The 19379-nt window shown below is 37.2% G+C and overlaps 1 protein-coding gene across 1 annotated transcript in view; it reads left to right on the top strand.

Annotated features, from left to right (window-relative positions):
* ABCC4 (ATP binding cassette subfamily C member 4 (PEL blood group)) overlaps positions 1–19379 on the top strand; it is a 269141-nt gene that overhangs the window by 136808 nt on the left and 112954 nt on the right.

Raw genomic sequence — 19379 nt, 5'->3', positions numbered from 1 at the left:
CAAGGAAGGAAAATGAGATTTTTGGTTAGTTCTTATAATCTGTAAATTTTATTTTAAAGCATTTTGGGAACGGTAAATTAGACAGAATAAATACAGCTGTTGAAGCCAGACAGTACTATTGAGGCTTAATATGCTTACTAAATATTTAAAACTGATAAACTGCTAACTGCATATCACCTGCTTTGTTAAAGTATTTCAAGGTCAAAGATTTTCTTTTGCAGGGGGAAATCCAAATGAAGGCCAAGAGCTTAATAATTTACTATTTGGCCACTGAGCAGCTCTGTGTAGCCCTAGTTCAGTCACATAATCATTCCTTACCCCATTCTTCCTCTGTAAGACTTGTTTGTCAGACTCTGATGGAAAGAGCGCTGTCTTTGCAGTTTGCAGTTAGGGGACGTGGTTTAAATTCCCCCTCTGTGTCTGCTATTTCTGTGACCTCTTTGTAAAAAGGAAGAGATTTGCCCTAGATGGCCTCTTGAGGTTTTTCCCAGCTTCATATCTGTGATCCTAAAAAAGCTATCAATTTCTGATCTTTTTTTCATCCTAATATTCTACATTTCTGTGGTGCTAGGATCATAAATCTATAGTTGGAAGGGACTCACAGAACATCAAGTCCAACTCCCATATTTAAAGAAGAGGTGGGCCCCAGAGGCATTAAATAATTTACCTCGGGTCCTACAGGTGGTAGTAAATACCTTTACTCAAAACCTTGTAGAATTGCTACTAATCAGAATAGCAACAACAATTTTATTTTTACTAGGCTTTATGTTAGAACTTGGAATCCTTAAACATCACCCCCAAGAACACAGGGTAACTCTTACACCATGATGCACAGTTTAGTGGCAATTTTTTTAAAAGTATGATATTTAATGAAAATCACATCCACGAGATCAAAACACAACAAATGTAGCCAATATAGCATCCTGCTTTCTTTCAAAGATAACGTATCTTGATTCACAAACATGAAAGAATAGTTGTTTGTCATTATCAACTGTTATTAAACATCAGATGTAAAAATGTATCTCAATATCAAATGTAAAAGCCCAAGTTTGCTAAACAAACATTAACACACTTGAACATTTCCACATTCAAAGAATATTAGAAAGAGAATTGCATTTGAAATTGTGAATTTCTGTTTTGAGTAGTTTTTAAGGGTATGTCATATTTTATATTTTAATGTAACAATATTGTGAGCAAATGCAAATTCTTTATTATTAAATATTAAGAATATTAACATGTAAAGTTTTGATCAAATTGCCCTGCATATTTGTGTCCCTTCCGTTCTGTGTTATCTTTTCAATTTTTCATTGTTTGCTTTTTCTTTTGTTGTTTTGCATCATTATCGCTGCCCACCAGTTCCCTTCCTGGCCCAACAGGAGCTCTCCCTGAACCAATCAACACTTTGGCAGTGCCTGAAAATATATGGCTCATTTGGCACCTCTTGTCTTCCCCCTCTCAGACAAGTGGTAAGAAGCATGCTTCGTTATTGGAGCCATGATTGGTCGCTTTATTGATCTCCTTTACATTGTAGGGGAGCCAGGTGGTACAGTGGATACACAATGGTGGACCTGGAATCAGGAAGATGCATCTTCCTGAATTGAGAGACAGCCCAGATGTTTATTAACTGTGTGTGACCCTGACCAAGTTACTTAACCCTGTTTGCCTCATCTGTAAAATGAGCTGGAGAAGGAAATGGCAAGCCACTCTAGTATCTTTGCCAAGAAAACCCCAAATGGGATCACAAAGAGTCAGACATGACTGAAAGTGACTGAGTACATACATTGTAGTCTTTATATAAATGATCCTCCTGTCTCTGCTTTACTTTACTTTGTGCTCACTTCTTGTTTTCTCTGAATCTATCATATTCATTCTGTCTTATGGTCCAGTTATATTGCATTCATCTACCATAATTAGTTCAATGAATTCTCAATTGATGGCCCAAAGTCACGAACTAAAGTTTGTGGAGGTGATTGCAGACATCTTTGGTATCTTGAGATCATCTTTCTAGGTAATTTGCCACTTGTTATTAATAAGAATACTTACCATTTTAAGCATTTGAGGTTTACACAGCTTCCCTTATGTTATCTCATTCACAACATCACTTGAGTCAGTCAACAGTTTTGCAGTAAAGAAGACTGAGGGACAAAATTCAGGATTTTTTTTATTTGAGTGCCAAGCATCTGTTCATACACTCTTTTGTTTGGTCATTTTAAAATTAAAATGTGACCAACATGCATTATATAATACATTTGTGTATGTAATAATACATTTGTGATCAGGGGTAAGAGAGATGGGGCATAAATGTTTAGCTTTGTGTGCATACATTTCCTTGAGAGAGTGACAGAGAGAAGAGAGAAGGGAGAGAGAGATAGAGAGACAGAGAGAGAGAGAGAGAGAGAGAGAGAGAGAGAGAGAGATGAAAAAAAAAACCAGTGTCACTCTACATATTTTCTGGCACATCCCTTGGAAACTGCATCTGTAAACCATGGAACCATTAATGTTGCACCAATGTAATGCGTTGATCATCCTGTTTAGCTTGGCACTGCCTTGAAACCACTCATTCTCTGAACCAGACGCTTGCCAGTTCCTCATGTTTGATTCATTCACACTTCAACCAAATAAAATACTGTCCTGAAAGAACCATTTGATGTTCAGTTCTTAGGATGTTATTTGACAGAGGTATATTTGACTTCAGCTTGGCAATGCAGTATCAAATCGTTTACAGATTGTGATTTTTAAAAGGCTGTGGAAGTTATTAGTGTAGGCGTTATTTATCTAAAGTAGATATATTGTAACTACCTTGCCAAGCATGTTTTTTTAAGGTATAGGCTATTGTTTTTTTCCTTTTTTCTTCTTCGTCCAACTGCTACTGTACAGATTTGGCAGACATTCATGTAGTCATTTCACCTTGAATTTACTTTATTTTGTTAATTTAATAAAAACGTTAATTTTCTTTTTTTCTTTTTTTAATTTTTGAGAGGTAGGAAGGACTATGCTAAATATAGCTACCCAGGGCTTTCAAGGGGTTAAAGTAGTTCGCAATCACATTTTCTATCCTTAAACTTAAAAATTAGGGTAGGATGTAAACTGCTCAGCTGGCATAAAGCTTGAATGATTTGGACGGCATCAGCACTGCTGTCAGTCACAATAATACAGTCAGGTCTCAGCCTCAGCAAAGCAGTCCTCTCCTTGTCCATTGGTTACATATGTCTGAAAGAATCTGAAATTTTGCAAGAACAATAGTATAATTCTGCTTTTAGGAGGGGGATTACATTTCCATATGCTTTACGATAGAGGAAGGCTGAGGAAATTTGTTAAGGGGGCTGCCAGGTGTCCATCTCATATGGGTGGATGGACCACTCTTCACACCTCAACCATTCCAGGGACTGAGTAGCCCGCAGCTGGTCAGACCTGATACATGGTGGTAACTTCCAAAGAATAGAAATAATGCTTCTGGAGAAAAGTGTGCTGTGGTGTTATAACACAATCTCTTGTGCAGTGAATCTTGTTTCATCCTTTGGAAGTAGGGATCCATAATTATCTGTAACTGAAAGTGGGTAACTCCTGGCATAAGAACAAAAGGGTTTAGAGCTAGAAAAGGACCATGATACATATCTGCAGGCACTTTTCATATACTTTTTCATTTGGTCCTCGCAGTAATCCTGTGAATTAGGAGCAATTATCCCCATTTTAAAGGTGAGGAAACTAAGGTATATATGCCTTGGCTCTTGGTTACACAGCTAGCAAACATCTAAAGCTGGATTTGAACCCAGGTCTTCCTGACTCCAGCTACAGGACCACCTAGCTTTTGACTGCGTCACTCTTGGTAATAGATTAAGTTGTTACGTAAACAGGCAGCTCTCTAAAAGTAAGTTGTAGAGCAGGGACTGGTCTGTATTGGTGGAAGTAGTTTCTCCATCGTCATTTCCTGGTTCCAGTGAAATTACAGGTTGGTCCCCAAAGAAGAAATTGTGGAGTTAGCAAATTTTAGACATACCAGTGTTATCTGTGGCGGGTACACTGGAATTTATTTGAATTTCACTCAGTCGATAGGAAAGTCATTAATACATTTCTCCTCCTACAAACTGTAAACTCGTTGAATTAGTGGACTGTTTAATTTTTTATCTTTGTATCACTTTGTAACACTTCATAAATGTTTGTTGATTGATCACAAGTTCCTAGTTTCTACAGGCAGCTGGTCTACAAGTAGAGTTTCTACAGGTGGCAGGTCACCACTGCTCATTTGTCTTTATCACTCCCAGCTTTTGGAATCTCTGGTTTCCTTCAAGACATAAACTCAAGCTCAACCTTCTTCCTAAACCTTCTCCTGATTTCATTCCCCAGCCCTTGCTTACCAAACCCTATTCTAGGGATACTCTTCCAATATAATTTTGAGTATATTCTCTGTATACTTCTATGTCTACATGTTGCACTATCCCCATTAAATGAAGCTTTTTGAGGGCAGAGACTGTCAAGCCTTTCTTTGTATTTCCAGTGCTTGGCACATAAATACTTCATAAATGCTTGTTAATGGATCAGTTCTCCCTCTCTGGAAAATTCTAGATTAGCTCACATTATATGGCATAACTCTGTAAAATTCAGAGAGACAGTGTATTAAATATATTAAAGTACCATGGATTTTTTTCTTTTTTTTAATATAATAATAGAATTTTAGAATTACAAAGTACCTGAGAGATACCAGATCGCAACCCGTCTGGTATGAACCCCAAATTGATAGATGAAGAAAGTGATACCCAGAAATGTCAAATGATTTGTCCTAGATTAAAAATAATCCAGCATTCCAGGCTTTAGGACCCAAAATGAAATAAGCCGGGAAGTAGAGGTACAAGGTGAAATATGCAGTTTTATTTACTTAACAAAATTTCAACGTCCTCTTTAAAGTGTTGGGGGCAGAGGGAAGGGAGGAAAAAATAAGCATTATATAGTGCCTACTAAGTGCCAGGCACTGCATTAAAGTACTTTTTTTAAACAAATACTATCCCATTTGATTTTTATAACACCCTTGCAGGGTAGGTTCTATTGTTACCCCCATTTTATAGTTGAGGAAAACTGAGGCAGAGATTAAGTGAGTTGTCCAGGGTCATACAGCCAATAAGTGTCTGATATTGGATTTGAACTCAGATCTTTCTTTATCAACCAAAAGAGAGGATGATATTCTTGAGAGGCATATAAACTGAAGACCACTTTAGTCTTTGTTCAAAATCACTGAACAAAGCAGTACACTGCATAGAACCTTTTAGAAATGCATAAAACATGCTTTAAAATGTGGAGACTCCCTCAAATAGGGCTGGACTTTTCAGCATTCATGCCTAGTCAGGAAGTGATAGTGAATCTTTCATTGGAATGATGTATGTCATTTATTCTTTCTTCTGAATCTTATCTTGTAGCAAGATAGATATTCTCATATGTACATACACATATGCTTCTGTAATTAACTTTCCTTCCTTCGTGTGTGTCTGTATGTTTAAGAGAAAGACTACGTTGTGACTATACCGGGAGCTTCCCACCCAGAAGAAATTAAAGTTCCAGACCAAAACAAATAGTCTATGTAGTAAAGGAAGAGTGGCTATTAGACTTATTTATGTTAAAAGAGAATTGAAAAAGAAAATATTATCCACTAAATTGATTATTGGAAATTAAGTAATCTACCATCTGTCTCATCCATAACTGAGCAATTGCTGTGTATGTGATTTTATACCCATGTATATGTAAATTATAAATATATATAATTATATTGCATGTTATAATATAGAAATATATAATTTACATGACATATATGTAAATTATATATAGGGGGGAGCCAAGAACTAGTGAAGCATAGTGACAACTTATAGTAAAAAGAGCAGGAGATTTGGGGAGTAGAAGACCTGGGTTTGAATCCTGCCTCAGAAATGTAATAGCCTTGTCATTCCAGTTATATCACCTCTTTCAGCCTTAGTGTTCTTGTCATTAATATGGACGTAATAAATTGAACTTACCTTGCAGGGTTGTCGTGAGGAGCAAATTTAATTAAGAATCAAAATGCAGTGTTTTGCTAATTATTGCTTTAGCCACATAAAAATATTGGCATTTTTTTGGTCAGTGAAGTCATGGCCATCATTGGAAAATACTATCTATGGAAAATAAACCTTTACCTTACATAGGATTTCTTCCTTGTGTATACATTTTAGATTAGTTTAGTTACAAATGTCAAATTTCAATCAAATACTTAGCGTGTAGCCAGTTGATTTTTTTTCCCCATACTTCCTCTTCCTGGTTCTTTCATTAGGGGTTTCCCCTACCAATTTTTAAATTTTCAGTTGATTTCTTGAGAGTTAATATTTAATAGGAAGAAAACAGTTTGTCATGACTCAGCTCTGGAGAAATGGGTGAGGCTCCTTGAGACAAGCAGGCCAGGAAGTTGTTCTCCAAAGCAGGGGGGAGTTTTGTGTGGCTTGTATGGTCGGGGAGAGGAAAGCATAAGAGGGGGGCCTTTCGGAAGGAGCAGAGTTGGGGAATTCCCAAGGTCATGCCCAGGTCCTTTGTGTTGAATTCTTCTTATGGTAGGGGAAGGAGAACCAAATAGAATATGCTAGCCAAGTTAGTCAAAACCAGCTGATTTGATAGATAGGGTCAGGGAAACACAGGAATGACAATGGTAAGGAGTCTGACATGGTAGCCCTGCCAAAAAAAAAAAACCCCAACACATTTACCCAACAATTTTTGGGAACCTTTGGCTTTTTAATTCTGTCTCACTTATTCATGGCTAAGAGGCCAAGGCTGGCATTTTACAGTCTCTTTAAACCCACAGAAAAAGATACTGCTGTTAAAACCTTGAGCAATATTTCAATGGTACCAGATGGTTTAATGACTTCTCTCTAGCACATTGATATGATGAACATAAAATCTCACAGGCAAATAGATATTTGGAAAATAAATGCAAGAATTGTCAAGGTAATTAGTGTCAAAGAGGTAATATTTGCTCACATCAGCCAATTCTTCCTTAGCAGTTAAATGTATTATTTGATCATTTTACATTATTATTTTCACTTTACATGAACTTCATAAAGTATTTTCTTTATAACATGACTATGAGGTATTATTACAAGTAATCTTATTCCCAATAACAGTTTTGCCAATGAGGAAATTGAGGTGGCATCTGGAAAGGCATTACATGAAAGTGCAGAGTCATGAGTAGGAAAATATGATAGAAGGTGTTGAGTGATTTGTGGTAACTGGAGTAAAGGGCAGGGAAATGTTTATGTTGAGATCAGATAAAAAGGGTGTAGGTAGAAGTGGGCTGGCAACAAGCCTTGAAACCCAGAATGAGGAGGCTAAACTTTCCACAGAGGAGTAAGTGGGGTCATTGTAAAGTTTTGACTCAAGTAGTGACAAGGTCAGAGTTCTTTGCCAAGGAAGATAATTTTGGGTATAGCTAGAGGGGAGAGAGGGTGGAAATGGGGTGTTGATTGGTAAGAAAAGTCTTATGATTCCTGCCTTGGTAGTAGAAGGACCAAAAAATAAAGGGTTTAAACAATAAGGCTATTCATTTTTGTCACGTGGGAAGTCCATCCTACCTTTTGATATAATTTCATTCAAGAAATGTGGGAAATTCTCAATGTACATTTCTGTTTCTCTAGTAAAGGTGAAACTGGATTGTTGGGTGTCAGTATTATATACTAATGACTTGTTAATGGCAATGATGGGTTGACTTCACAAAATCCACTAGAAAAGTCATTTCTTTGGTTTATGTTTTTTAAATGCTCAGTTAACTTTAATTTGTAACATTAGCAAAGTGATCACAAGGAAAATGAAAAAAATATTTCCAGTTTCTAGTTTGATAACACTGCACTTGAGATGCCATATGATGGCCTCCAACAGCTCAGATTTGGTTGTAACTTTAGAAATAATACTGTGTTTCACACATTTAAAAGTTTTTTTTCTCAAAACCCAAGTGAGATATTCTCACCTTTATAAAATATATATGTGTGTGTGTGTATATATGTGTGTGTTGTGTGTGTGTGTGTGTGTGTGTGTGTGTGTGTGTGTGCGTATGTACATACATATATATATATTTAACTATACCTCTGATTTCATTGTAATAGTAAACTACTTCTGGTGATGCTGCTCTGCATGGATTTCTTTGTAATTTGTACTTATGTCATCCATTGAGAGGTTAGTTGACTTCTCTTGGGTCGCAGTGCGAGTATGAGTAAAAAGTGAGATTTGAACCAATGTTTCTTTGAGACCAAGGCCAGGTCTCTTTCCATTAAACATGTTGTGTGCCCTGCCCCACTTTCATATAAGAGTGTGTGTGTGTGTATGCACTTGTATGATATGTGCCCTGCCCCACTTCATTTATGTGTATATGTACTTGTATGTATATGTACTTGTATCATACTAGTGAATTAATTATAAGTAGTCAGGGATTAAGTCATAACTTACATTCTTTGTCATTATGGTTACAGTGGAAAAATAACATGACATTTACTGAAAAGAGCATTAGTTTTACTTCAGAAAGTCAACTGAATATGAAGTTTCAAATTCAATTTTGAGTCCTAATACTTGTTAATTATGTGATCTTGATATCATTTAACCTTTAACTAATTCCCAGAGCTGACAAATGTGATTTCTTCTCTTTCCCATCTTCTTCCTCTTCCCCCCAGCTTAACATGGGCAGTGTCTCAGATCAGTTTCCTTATAGATATGCAGGTTAGGCTTATATGTGAGGTACTCTGCCTTCACAGAATTCCCTTTCTCCCTTCTTCAAGAAAGTACCAAACATAGTCACGGTGGAAAGTATATAGTTAGGAAGGTATATAGAAGAAGAAGGTAGGGGTCCAGATAAGGGACCTATACACATCCCAGATGTATTTCTCCACATTAAGTCAATCTTCTGGCAGAATCCATAGAAATGCCCACATGGGGGCAGCTAGGTGGCACAGTGGATAAAGCTCCGGCCTTGGAGTCAGGAGGACCTGAGTTCAAATGTGGGCTCAGACACTTGATACTTACTAGCTGTGTGACCCTGGGCAAGTCACTTAATCCAGATTGCCTCACCAAAAAAAAAGAAAGAAAGAAAGAAATGCCCACCTAAAGGAGGACTCCATGAGATACTGACATAATGTATGCTGCTGTGCCCTTCCCTGGAACCCAGAGGTTCACTTGGGCCGATTATTCTTTGCTATACTAAATCACTTCTGCTCACAAGCTATAGGGTTGTAGCACCAATACTTACCGTCCTTAAATCCCCAGCCAATCCTTAAACAATGTATTGGAAAAAAAGCAAAGCTTTTCATCATCATGCATTTGCCATCCCTCAGTAACTTCACTGGGCTTGACCTAATTACATTTCTGATATAACTTTTCTGAGCCTCAGTTTCCAGATAATGCTGTCTGTCCTTCCTGTTACACAGGAGAGTTGTAGGGAATCCATAAGCATGTGAGAACTCTTCATAAATTATAAAGCACTCAAAGGCGTTGTGATACCATTGAACCGTTTGCTGGAGTCGGCAAAGAAAGGGATTGACCACTTGATGCATGTGTGCACCTGGGCAAATTAGAGCTGGAGTAGATGACCACTGTGGTCACTTTCACCTCTTAATCTGTGACACTTTGTTCTTCCTGCACTATATACAATAGATCAGACATTGTTTCTGGCTTTGATGTTTTTAGTCACGTTGGTACAGTGGAGGTAGACTTAAAGGGTTAACTTAGCCAGGTGCCATCATGAGGAAGATGGATCTGTGATTATTGGCCTGATGGTGGGGTAGGTGAGTGGGAATTGCTGCAGTTTTCTCATCAGTGTCCCATTAGCGGTCATTAAATTATGTTTTAAGTGAATTTGCAAGATGCTTTATCCAAAAGCTTGAAATCAAGCACTTCTAATATAAGATGCGAGCAGCTAGGTAGCACGGTGAATATGGTGCCAAGTTTGGAGTCAGGAAGACTCATCTTCCTGGGTTCAAATCTGGCCTCAGATACTAGCTGTGTGACCCTGAGTGAGTCACTTAACCATGTCCGCCTCAGTTTCCTCATCTGTAAATTGAGCTGGAGAAGGAAATGGCAAACCATTCCAGTATCTCTGCCAAGAAAAGTGGAATAGGGTCAAGAAGAATTGGACGTGACTGAAATGACTGAACAACAATGTAAGATTCAGAAGGTTCAAATTAAAAGACTGTCCATGCTACTTAAAGCCCACAACTTACAGTCCAAGGCCTGCATTAGTCTTCTCATCATCCTGATATTGCATTATATCTGATTATTTGTTCAGATTCTAGGATGCCTTTTCCCTTCACTGTTTGATAATCACCTGTTAGAAAAGCACTTCAAGATAAATAAAATGACTGGGGAGAAAGCAGATGGTGGAGAAACAAAAGTGATATGTGAAAAATGGTTTAGGAAAAGGCCTGGAGAATAATATCTATTTGAAGTGGAGAGAACTAAGACACCATCGATAGTTCTTTTCTCCTTTCACATTTTGATTGCATCTCACAGCATTTGCCTTCTTGTTCCTAGCTACTCTACATGCTAGCCTCGCCTCCAAGAGGCAATGTCTTGGTGAATTAAAGCTCTCTTCCTCCTTCCCTATGAAAATATTAGCAATTTCTGTTTCATAACTTGTGGATCTATTCAGCTCTAAGGGAGCCTTTCAGGGATGAGCAAGGGTACTTTTAATCTGTAGGATACAAAGTCCATGACTGCCTCAGAGATTGGGATTCTGTAGTGATTTTATTTCATTATGAACCTACACCAGCATTATTTAATGCAACCAAGTTTTGAATGCTAGTAGAGAACACACTTAAGGTCATGGTCTAAAAGGACTTTGATGTCCTGCATAAGGCTGATTTTCCCATAATATGCATGAAAAGCTTGTGCAGTATAGCTCTTAGGAAATGAATATTTGTTCGTGTAGGTTACAATAGGAGACATAACCTGTGAGTGATGGGAGATGTCGGGCAGAATATGGATTTGGAGGAAAAAGGGGAAGAACCGGCATGAAAAAATTAGCCATGGAAATCCATGAATGCAAAGCTGAGAATATTCCTGGAATTGTGGCAGCTATATTTTACCAGAAATGACAGGCATCTTTTTTTTTTCATATCTTGCTAGTAAAGTGTTTCTGATTTTTTTTAACAAACGAAATAATTTCCCCACAGATTTCATGCTCCTTTTTCTCCTGCTTAGAAAACTCCACATGTTTCTTCTCTCTTCTCAGTCCCTAGTCTTTGTGTGGAGTGGAGGAATAACATATGAAAAGTATCATCCTCTGGATTTTTCTTTAGTTGTCCATAAAGAAGTACATTTTGTTAGTTTAGGCCACTAACCTAGCATTGTCTTTGACCAAATAAAATTGGTTCTTCATGTCTTTAATGGATTCATATTCTGATTGCCACAATGTATTGGACTTTGGGCAAGTCACCACCCTCCCCTGGAATCTCAGTGTCTTCATGTTTAAAATGAGGGAATTGGACTACACGACCTCTGAACTCCACTTTGGCTCTAAATCATTGATCCTATTGACAATTTTAAAATAAAAAGTATATTCCTTATTTCAAAGCTGCCTTTGTTGATTTTATTGTTGATAACAAATAAATTGTTGAGCGCTCGGATGGGATTTTTATCCCCTCTCCAAATGCAGAAAGTATAGACACTGTATTCATCACTCTGACAAGTGAGAGAAGACAAAAGGCCATAAGCATTTTAAGGAAATAGTGGGAGTAGACTGGGCATATTGGCAGTTTATTGACTCTGGTGAATTCCAAGGAATAAAAGGTGAAGGGGAAAAGGAATCTCTTCTAGGTGTGAAGACACTGAACAAAAGCTCTGAGGTAGAAGAGGGAGTCACCAGCGAGTCAAAGGTGTATTATGTTATTTGAAACAGAGGAAGATGAAATTATGTAGGTAGCATAGGGTCTGCTGGTAAAGGATCTTGTTTTCTATACAATCAAATTTTATGTATAATAGAATGACTTGAGAGCGCTAACATGAAGTTATTTAAGCAGAGAAAGGAGATAGATTGGAAAAGGGAGATGCAAGAAGTGAGAAGTTGAGTAAGGAACTGAGTAAGTCATTGCTGTCACTAGGGTCTTGGTGCTCAGAATGGGTTAAAGTTTTAAGAGAACTAGGGAATTTGCGTCCACATACTGAGTACTGACTTTTTTTTTAAATAGAAAAACCAGTCATTTGGATTGGTGGTTGTCTGAGTGTATGAATGAAGGTTAGGGAGGAATGGAAGGGGATATTTAGGATGAAGATGAATAGATGGCAATGGAAAAGCTAGGATGGCTTTAAAAAAAAAGCTGGAGAGCAACAGCTCCCTTCTCAGTGATCAATTTTTCTAGTTGTTTTCATAGTCCCCATCAGGTAGTGAGTTCTCTGCATAAGTAAGCTATAATAACTTTTTTCACATCGTTTCTTCAAGTTTCCATATTGAGTCTAGTTGACTATAACATTGATAACATTGTTTCTCCTTCTGTAATGAATATTTGTATCAGGGAAATGGTCAAAATACCAATTTCTAAATCTTGTCTATAGTAAAAATTCATATTGCTTTTAAGGTATACCTTGTAGATCTTCTAAGGGATAAAGGTGTGGTGTTAAGTGTATTTATGTTATCATTAAACATGCGCAAAGTTGGATTTTTTTTTTGTTTCCAACTCCAAATATATATAGATTATGGAAACTAAGCGATCTCATTGTCATTTGTTTGTCATTTGTATTTGGTTTTCACCCTTGTTCAATTTCAGTTCAATTTCACCAGATATGGCCTTGTCTCACTTTATGTTCCCTATGATCCATTTTAAATTTTTGGTGCACAAAGAATAATAAGTGACCTTAAATTTTATATTATGACTTTATCTACATAAATGAGTGCTTAATTAATTTGAATTGATATCCATGTTTCATTTAACTTGAAATTTATGATGTACAAATGAAGACAAAGATTATTTATTTTTGTGGTTATCAACTAGTTTCCACCCCCCTCTTACTAATTCTAGTGTCATAGGATATTTCTTGAAAAATGAATTAGAGTTAGTATTTTCCCTGTTGTGTATAGCCGCTTGAACCTTGGCAGTGTCACATCATGGGAACTGCCTTTTCCGTGTGATTTACAGGCCTGAACTTTCTCAAAGCTTTATTAGTATCAGCGGGGGTTTATCATAAGGAAAGAATAGGGCATTTTTCCATAAAAATAAAAATGCTACTCAGTGATTTCCCCCTTTAGTTCTTAATCAGAGTTCCAGATGTTTGTATGTATTTATTTATCTAGATATTTATAGTGTTCTCTGACAGGCAATATGCCTCCCTGGGTGCATTCCAGAAATTTTTAAAACATACATGGTAAAGCCACAGAGATCAAAGACCTTTTGCGCTCATGAGCTCTTTGCAGCCCATCATCCCTAAAATGCTCCATATTAAAAATCCAAGAAGAAATGCAGAGAAATCAACCTAGTGACCAATGTGAGTCAGAAGGAGGAGAGAGCTTCTGTTGATGTTCCAAGGAAGCTAATGGATAGTGACTCAAGAAGCTAAATGGGTCATCTTAAGTGAAACATTTCAGAAATGGAGATACACACTTTAGTTGACTAGTATTCAACTGACGTGGACACAGCTGGAATTTTCTGAAAGAATGAAAATGTATTAAGTGCTGACTGTGTGCAAAGCACCCTGCTAATCTGGGGATACAAAGAAAAAACAAATACTGTTGGATTTTACTCAGCTGACTGAAATTGAAAAAGTTTGGAGAGGGTAGTAGTTCTCAATCTAAGAATCTTCAGGAGAAGTTGTCATTGAAAGACTTCAGAAATTGTGATTGGGGCAGCTAGGTGGCACCGTGGATAGAGCTCTGGCCTTAGGGTCAGGAGGACCTGAGTTCAAATTCGGCTTCAGACACTTGACACTTACTAGCTGTGTGACACTGGGCAAGTCACTTAACCCCATTGCTTCACCAAAAAACAAAACAACAAAAAGCCAAACAAACCAAAAAACAAAACAACAAAAAAGAAATTGTGATTAGTGAAATGAAAAGTAACCTTAATTGCAGAGGACTGAGACGTACCTCCAGAGAGAGAGAGATGATATACTTAAGAATCACAGTGAGATCTACATTTTTTGATATGACCAATGTGAGAATTTATTATGGTAATTTTCTTTTTCTTTTCCAAGTGGAAAGTGGGATGGAAAGACAATAAATTCTTGTTAGCTGAGAAAATAAAATTGAAAAAAAAATTTAGTTAAGAAAATTTAGTTCTTCATTTATAAATCAAAGAAGTTACACTAGATTATCTGTAAGGTTCCTTAGAGCTCCAAATAAATAATCCTTTATTTCTCAAATATTTACTGTTATGTTTAATTGAAAACTTGATTTTTATTCTTGTTAAAATACCGAAAAGAATATTGCATTTACCCTGTGTATTTTCTGAAAGATATAAAATAGCTACATCAGGTATTAGCTTTTGTAGCCATTCCTACATATCAAGAAATAATTGCAGTTATAACTATTATCTGTGTCATCTGAGAAAGTGCCTCCAGTCTTGGATTTCTCTCCTAGGACTGATCAAAGGCAGAACAACTCTAGAGCATTTATTTTCTTTGGAATCCCTTTGCCTTCCATTTGTTAACATCCTTTTCTGAGAATCTTTAATGGTAAAAAAAGGACCTATTTCTCAAGTTAGATTCTTTCCTCAGCATCCAGGGAATCCTCTTATCAGTTATACTTTTCTCTTGGGGACCTTCCCACACTTGAACTTCACCACAATTCCATCCCCAGGTGTGTGAACAAGGAATTCTCAGTGGAAGTAGCCTTTAGTGATGCAGTATTTCCCATCCCTGGGCTCTTTGCATTGGCTGTCTCCGTCCTTGCAATTTGTCTGTCTTTAACTCTGCCTTATAGAATCCCTCTGTTCCTTCAAGATGCAGCTCAAGTTGAATCGTCTTAGTGAAACTTTTTTTTTATCACCTCAGCTACTAGTATCCTTTTTCTCAAGCTACCTTGTATTTAATTATTTTGCATGTGAACTTATGTTTCTTTTGTATGCAATTGTACATACATGTATGAAAGTATATGTATATATATTTGGGTATGCATATACATAGAGCATTCTATTTCCTCTCACTAAGACTTAGAAGTAGAGTCAGAAGTGAGCCCCCATAACTATATTCTGGAATTATGTGCCCTTGTCAAGTGCCATACTTGCAAGAAGCTCTCTCTGTGTGTGTGTGTGTGTGTGTGTGTGTGTGTGTGTGTGTGTGTGTGTGTGTGTGTGTGTGAAACTAAACTCAGTATGAGTCTTGGAACAGGTATGTGGTGATGGATAGAATGAGAATATGGGCGAATAATAGCCATAACATTTTATTCCTTTATTTTCTTGAAGCAGTAAATCATGCTAGATAGCAAATAGCTCTTGTCAGCCAATTAGAATAGGAGAACTATGGAAATACAGCCACACTGCATCTGAAGTAGTTAGGCAACACTTTCCTGAAAACAACCAGTCAATCCTGCAAGTGAAGTAGAGGTTTCTTTGTTGCCAGTCTCCTCCTGTCGCCTTTCCTTGGCATGCTTCCTCTTTAATCCTACACTTGAAAATTAGATCAAATGCGAACTGTGTTCAGACTGACTTACAGTTTCTTAACTCCTTTCCTGTTTTCCTTTTGACAGCCTTGGCATAAGAAGTCTTTTTCAAGTAGTAAATTAATTTGGGTAGTAAGCACCCCACCTGAATTTTGTTACATGCTGGCAGTTTAGATAAATGGATATTATAATCTCAGCCCATTTCTACCCAACACTGCTGTGCTGATTTGCAAGAGTCTGAAAAAGTGATAATATTCTGTCAGTTTCGGGCACAGGAGGAAAAATGGGGGCAGATTTTCTTATTTGTATTTATAGGATGCCTGTGGGGAAGCTAGAAATGCTGTATGGCAGTTTACATGGCTAAATACACATAAAGAAAGATAAGAGACCCGTAGACATTTCTTTGTAGAGGCACAGAAGAAAAGACAGAATAGATCAGTAATTGTCAGCTGTGTTGGAGATACACTTTCAGACGTAACCAAAGAATTTCCTTCCCTTAAACTCACCATTTCCTTGAAGAATGCGGTCTCTTTTTAATGACTATATTGATTTGATCATTGTGTTATGATGCATTTTATTTGCTGCTGTAATATTTGCTTCCTGTCAGCACTTAATGTGGATAAATCTACTTTTTGGCACAGCTTTGATATACTGTAAAACTGCTTATATTTGCAGTAAAATTTGTTTTGCTATGGTATGTTTGTGCACAGACTCAGTGGGAATTTTTTTTTCCACTCAATCGTTACATGTTCAGTTTAGTAGAAAAATAGACATATGCGGTGCTGTTATCAATTTATACTATTAGCAGAGCAGCATGGAGAAGGCATAGTTTTGAGTCTGAAAAATCATAACTAGATACAACATTCATACTTTTAGTTAGATCTTTAGTTCTTTCTTATTTTTACCAAAACATATGCTTCTCTGAAATTTCTAATCCATAGTTTATATGTTTCAGAACAAAAAAAAATTGTGGCTGATCACAGAAGGTTTTTTTCTTGCAGGCTTTTATGTGTACAGTCTTCATCTTAAATACAAGTATGTTTTTAATGTCGTTCTAACATTTATTTGCTATGTAGCCATGAGGAGATCACGTTCTATGGGCCTCAGTTTCCTACTCTACAAAATGAAAGGGCTAAATTTATTCCCCTCTAGCTCTAACATTCTGTAATTATTATTACCTTTTTGAATATATTTCTCTTTTTTCTAATAGCATCATTTATATGAAGAAAGCAGTTGAGAAAAATTAACCAACTTATTGAACACATCTGACAGTAAATGTAATATTCCTTGCCCCAAGTCCCCTACCTGTAACAGCTTTAGTTTAGAAAAAGGCAATTAAATTCCAGAAAATTTGTAGTGACTTGTTCAAATTCACTTTTGCTGTTGTTGTTCAGTCATTTCTGATGCTTTGTGACCTTGACAGGTTTTCTTGGCCAAGATACTAGAGTGGTTTGCCATTTCCTCTTCTCCTGGATTAAAGCAAACAAAGTTTAGGCGTCTTGCCCGGGGTCACACAACTAGTAAGTGTCTGAGGCTGAATTTGAACTCAGGTCTTCCTGACTTCAGGCCTAGAGCTCTATCCGCTGAGCCACCTAGCTGCTTCAAATTCACATAGATGAAGGTAGAGCTTTGAACTGAGATCCTTGGAGGGCAAATCCTGTTTGTTTTCCACTGTGTTATATTCTCAGTTTGATTTATCCACCCCCTTTAAACATGGTCCTGCAGACAGGCTTTAAACTAAGTTGAAAGTAAGCAACCCTATTGCTGAGTTAGGAGGATGTCTCTCCCCAGCACGTGAAGACATCCTTCCAGCAGAATGGGTGGATGAGAACACTTTGTTTCAGTGTCAATGAAGGTGGCTGAAGCAGGTGCTGTGAAACAGAGTTTGTCAGACATCAAAGACACCAAGGTCATCCACTAGATCACGGGCCATCGCTAGTTGTCCTGACTTTTGTCTTGCCATCGGACTTTGATGACTCTGGAAGAGAGAGAGTGAGACTGATGACTTTATGCAGCTCTGCCTCACTTAAATCCAGTTCACCCATGATATCACTAGTCCTTTTTGAAAATGAATGACAAAAAACAACAGTAGATGGAGCTGTGGACTTGGAGTGAGGAAGACCTGAGTTTGAATCCTGCCTCAGCCACTTAGCTGTGTGACCCTAAATAGGTCACTTGGCTTCTTGGCCTCAGTTTCCTTATCTGCAAAATAACAATAACAGCATCTACCCCACAAGGTTTTTGTGAATACAAAATCAAATGAGGTAATGTATGTAAAGGAAGTTGCAAACTTTAATTTGTTTTTAACACCCCAGTTTCACAGATATGCCTCTCCCCTCATTAATGCTCCCTTATAAGCAAAATTAGTCAAGACACCATGTCTGATGTTGTATGCTACATTGCACTCCTCTAGTTCTCCACCTTTCTAACAAAAAGGATGGTTGTTGTCCCTCATGTCCAAAGCCAAGCTTGATTGTCACTATTATTTCTCATTGCTCAGCTTCATTTTTGTGACCTTTCTAGTTATATTATTGTGTCTGTGTTGTAATCCTGTAATTCATTTTACTCTGTATCACTTCCTACATGAATTCCCATGTGTCTCTGGATTCGACATATTTGTAATTTATTCCAGTAAAATAATGTTGCATTACATTCATATGGCTTGATCATATGGCCATTCCCAAATCTATAGATACCCATTTCATTTTTCCTTTTTTTGTACTACCACAAAAGAGCTAGAAGGAATATATTGGTGTATAGTAGATCATTCTTTCTATCTTTTACCTCCTTGGGACTTTATTTCAAGTGGTAGAATTTTCCATAAAGTTTAGTGACTTCCATTTAGTGCTAAATTATTTCCAGAATGGTTAGACCAATTAACGGTTCCACAATGTATTCGTGTCCCTGTAATCCCAGAAAAATGTTGATATTGGATAGTCAAACTGAGAGTCTAAGGGAAGATTTAATAAATGTTTTTAGAGAAATGTTTCTGTGCCTTTCGTTTCTTGGGTGTTCCAAAATCACTTCATACTCAGCTGCTTCGGTTGACTATTCAGTCTGGACAACCGTATCAAGTACGTATGGTATATTAGAAAGAAAAGCCTGCTTATAGATCCAGCAGGCACCTACAAAAGGAATTGTGGAGACTGGGCACCTGAACACATTCTGATTCATACAGCTGAGGAGTCTGCCTAGTTAGAAAGAAAAGAATATCACCCACGGAGGTTGGATGTCTTTTTATTTGAGAACAAAAGAGTTTCGATTCTTTTGCTCCAAGTTTAGCCTTTGCATTGTGTGTGGGGTGGTGGTTTAATGAATCATTGTTTAACTTAGATACTGCTGAGTATTTGGCCATTAAATAGTCTCAGATGTGTACATAGTACTCCTGACAAATCCTTATTTAGCTGTGATTAATTGTCATTGAATTGTTGTTTAATTACCCCCAGAAGAAATCTAAGAACAGTTTGCATTCTGATTAAGTTATTTAATGTAATAACATGTGGAGTTGAAGTGATCTCTGGGCTTTATTATAGCTTGCACTGGTGGAATTCCGTGATAGTACAAAATACGTAATGCTACTAGGGATCCAAAATGCATTCAGCAATCCTGAGTTTTTTCCAAGTTTGAGTACTCCTTTTAAATGAAGTATTATGGCCCCATATTCAAATTTACAATTCATTTTATATTTTAACTGACATACATGTGGGCTGTATTTTGATTGGCATAAAGAACATCATAGGATTTTAAAACTGAAATAGGCTCTATCAGTCTCCTTGTCTTAACCCCCTCATTTTGGGATTGAGGA

Source organism: Phascolarctos cinereus, unplaced genomic scaffold (genome assembly GCF_003287225.1).
Source record: "Phascolarctos cinereus isolate Bilbo 61053 unplaced genomic scaffold, phaCin_HiC Scaffold_7;HRSCAF=346, whole genome shotgun sequence".
In the NCBI taxonomy this organism is placed as follows: Eukaryota; Metazoa; Chordata; class Mammalia; order Diprotodontia; family Phascolarctidae; genus Phascolarctos; species Phascolarctos cinereus.
The sequence above is the reverse complement of the archived record's forward strand: the minus strand, read 5'-3'. Positions and strand labels throughout refer to the sequence as shown.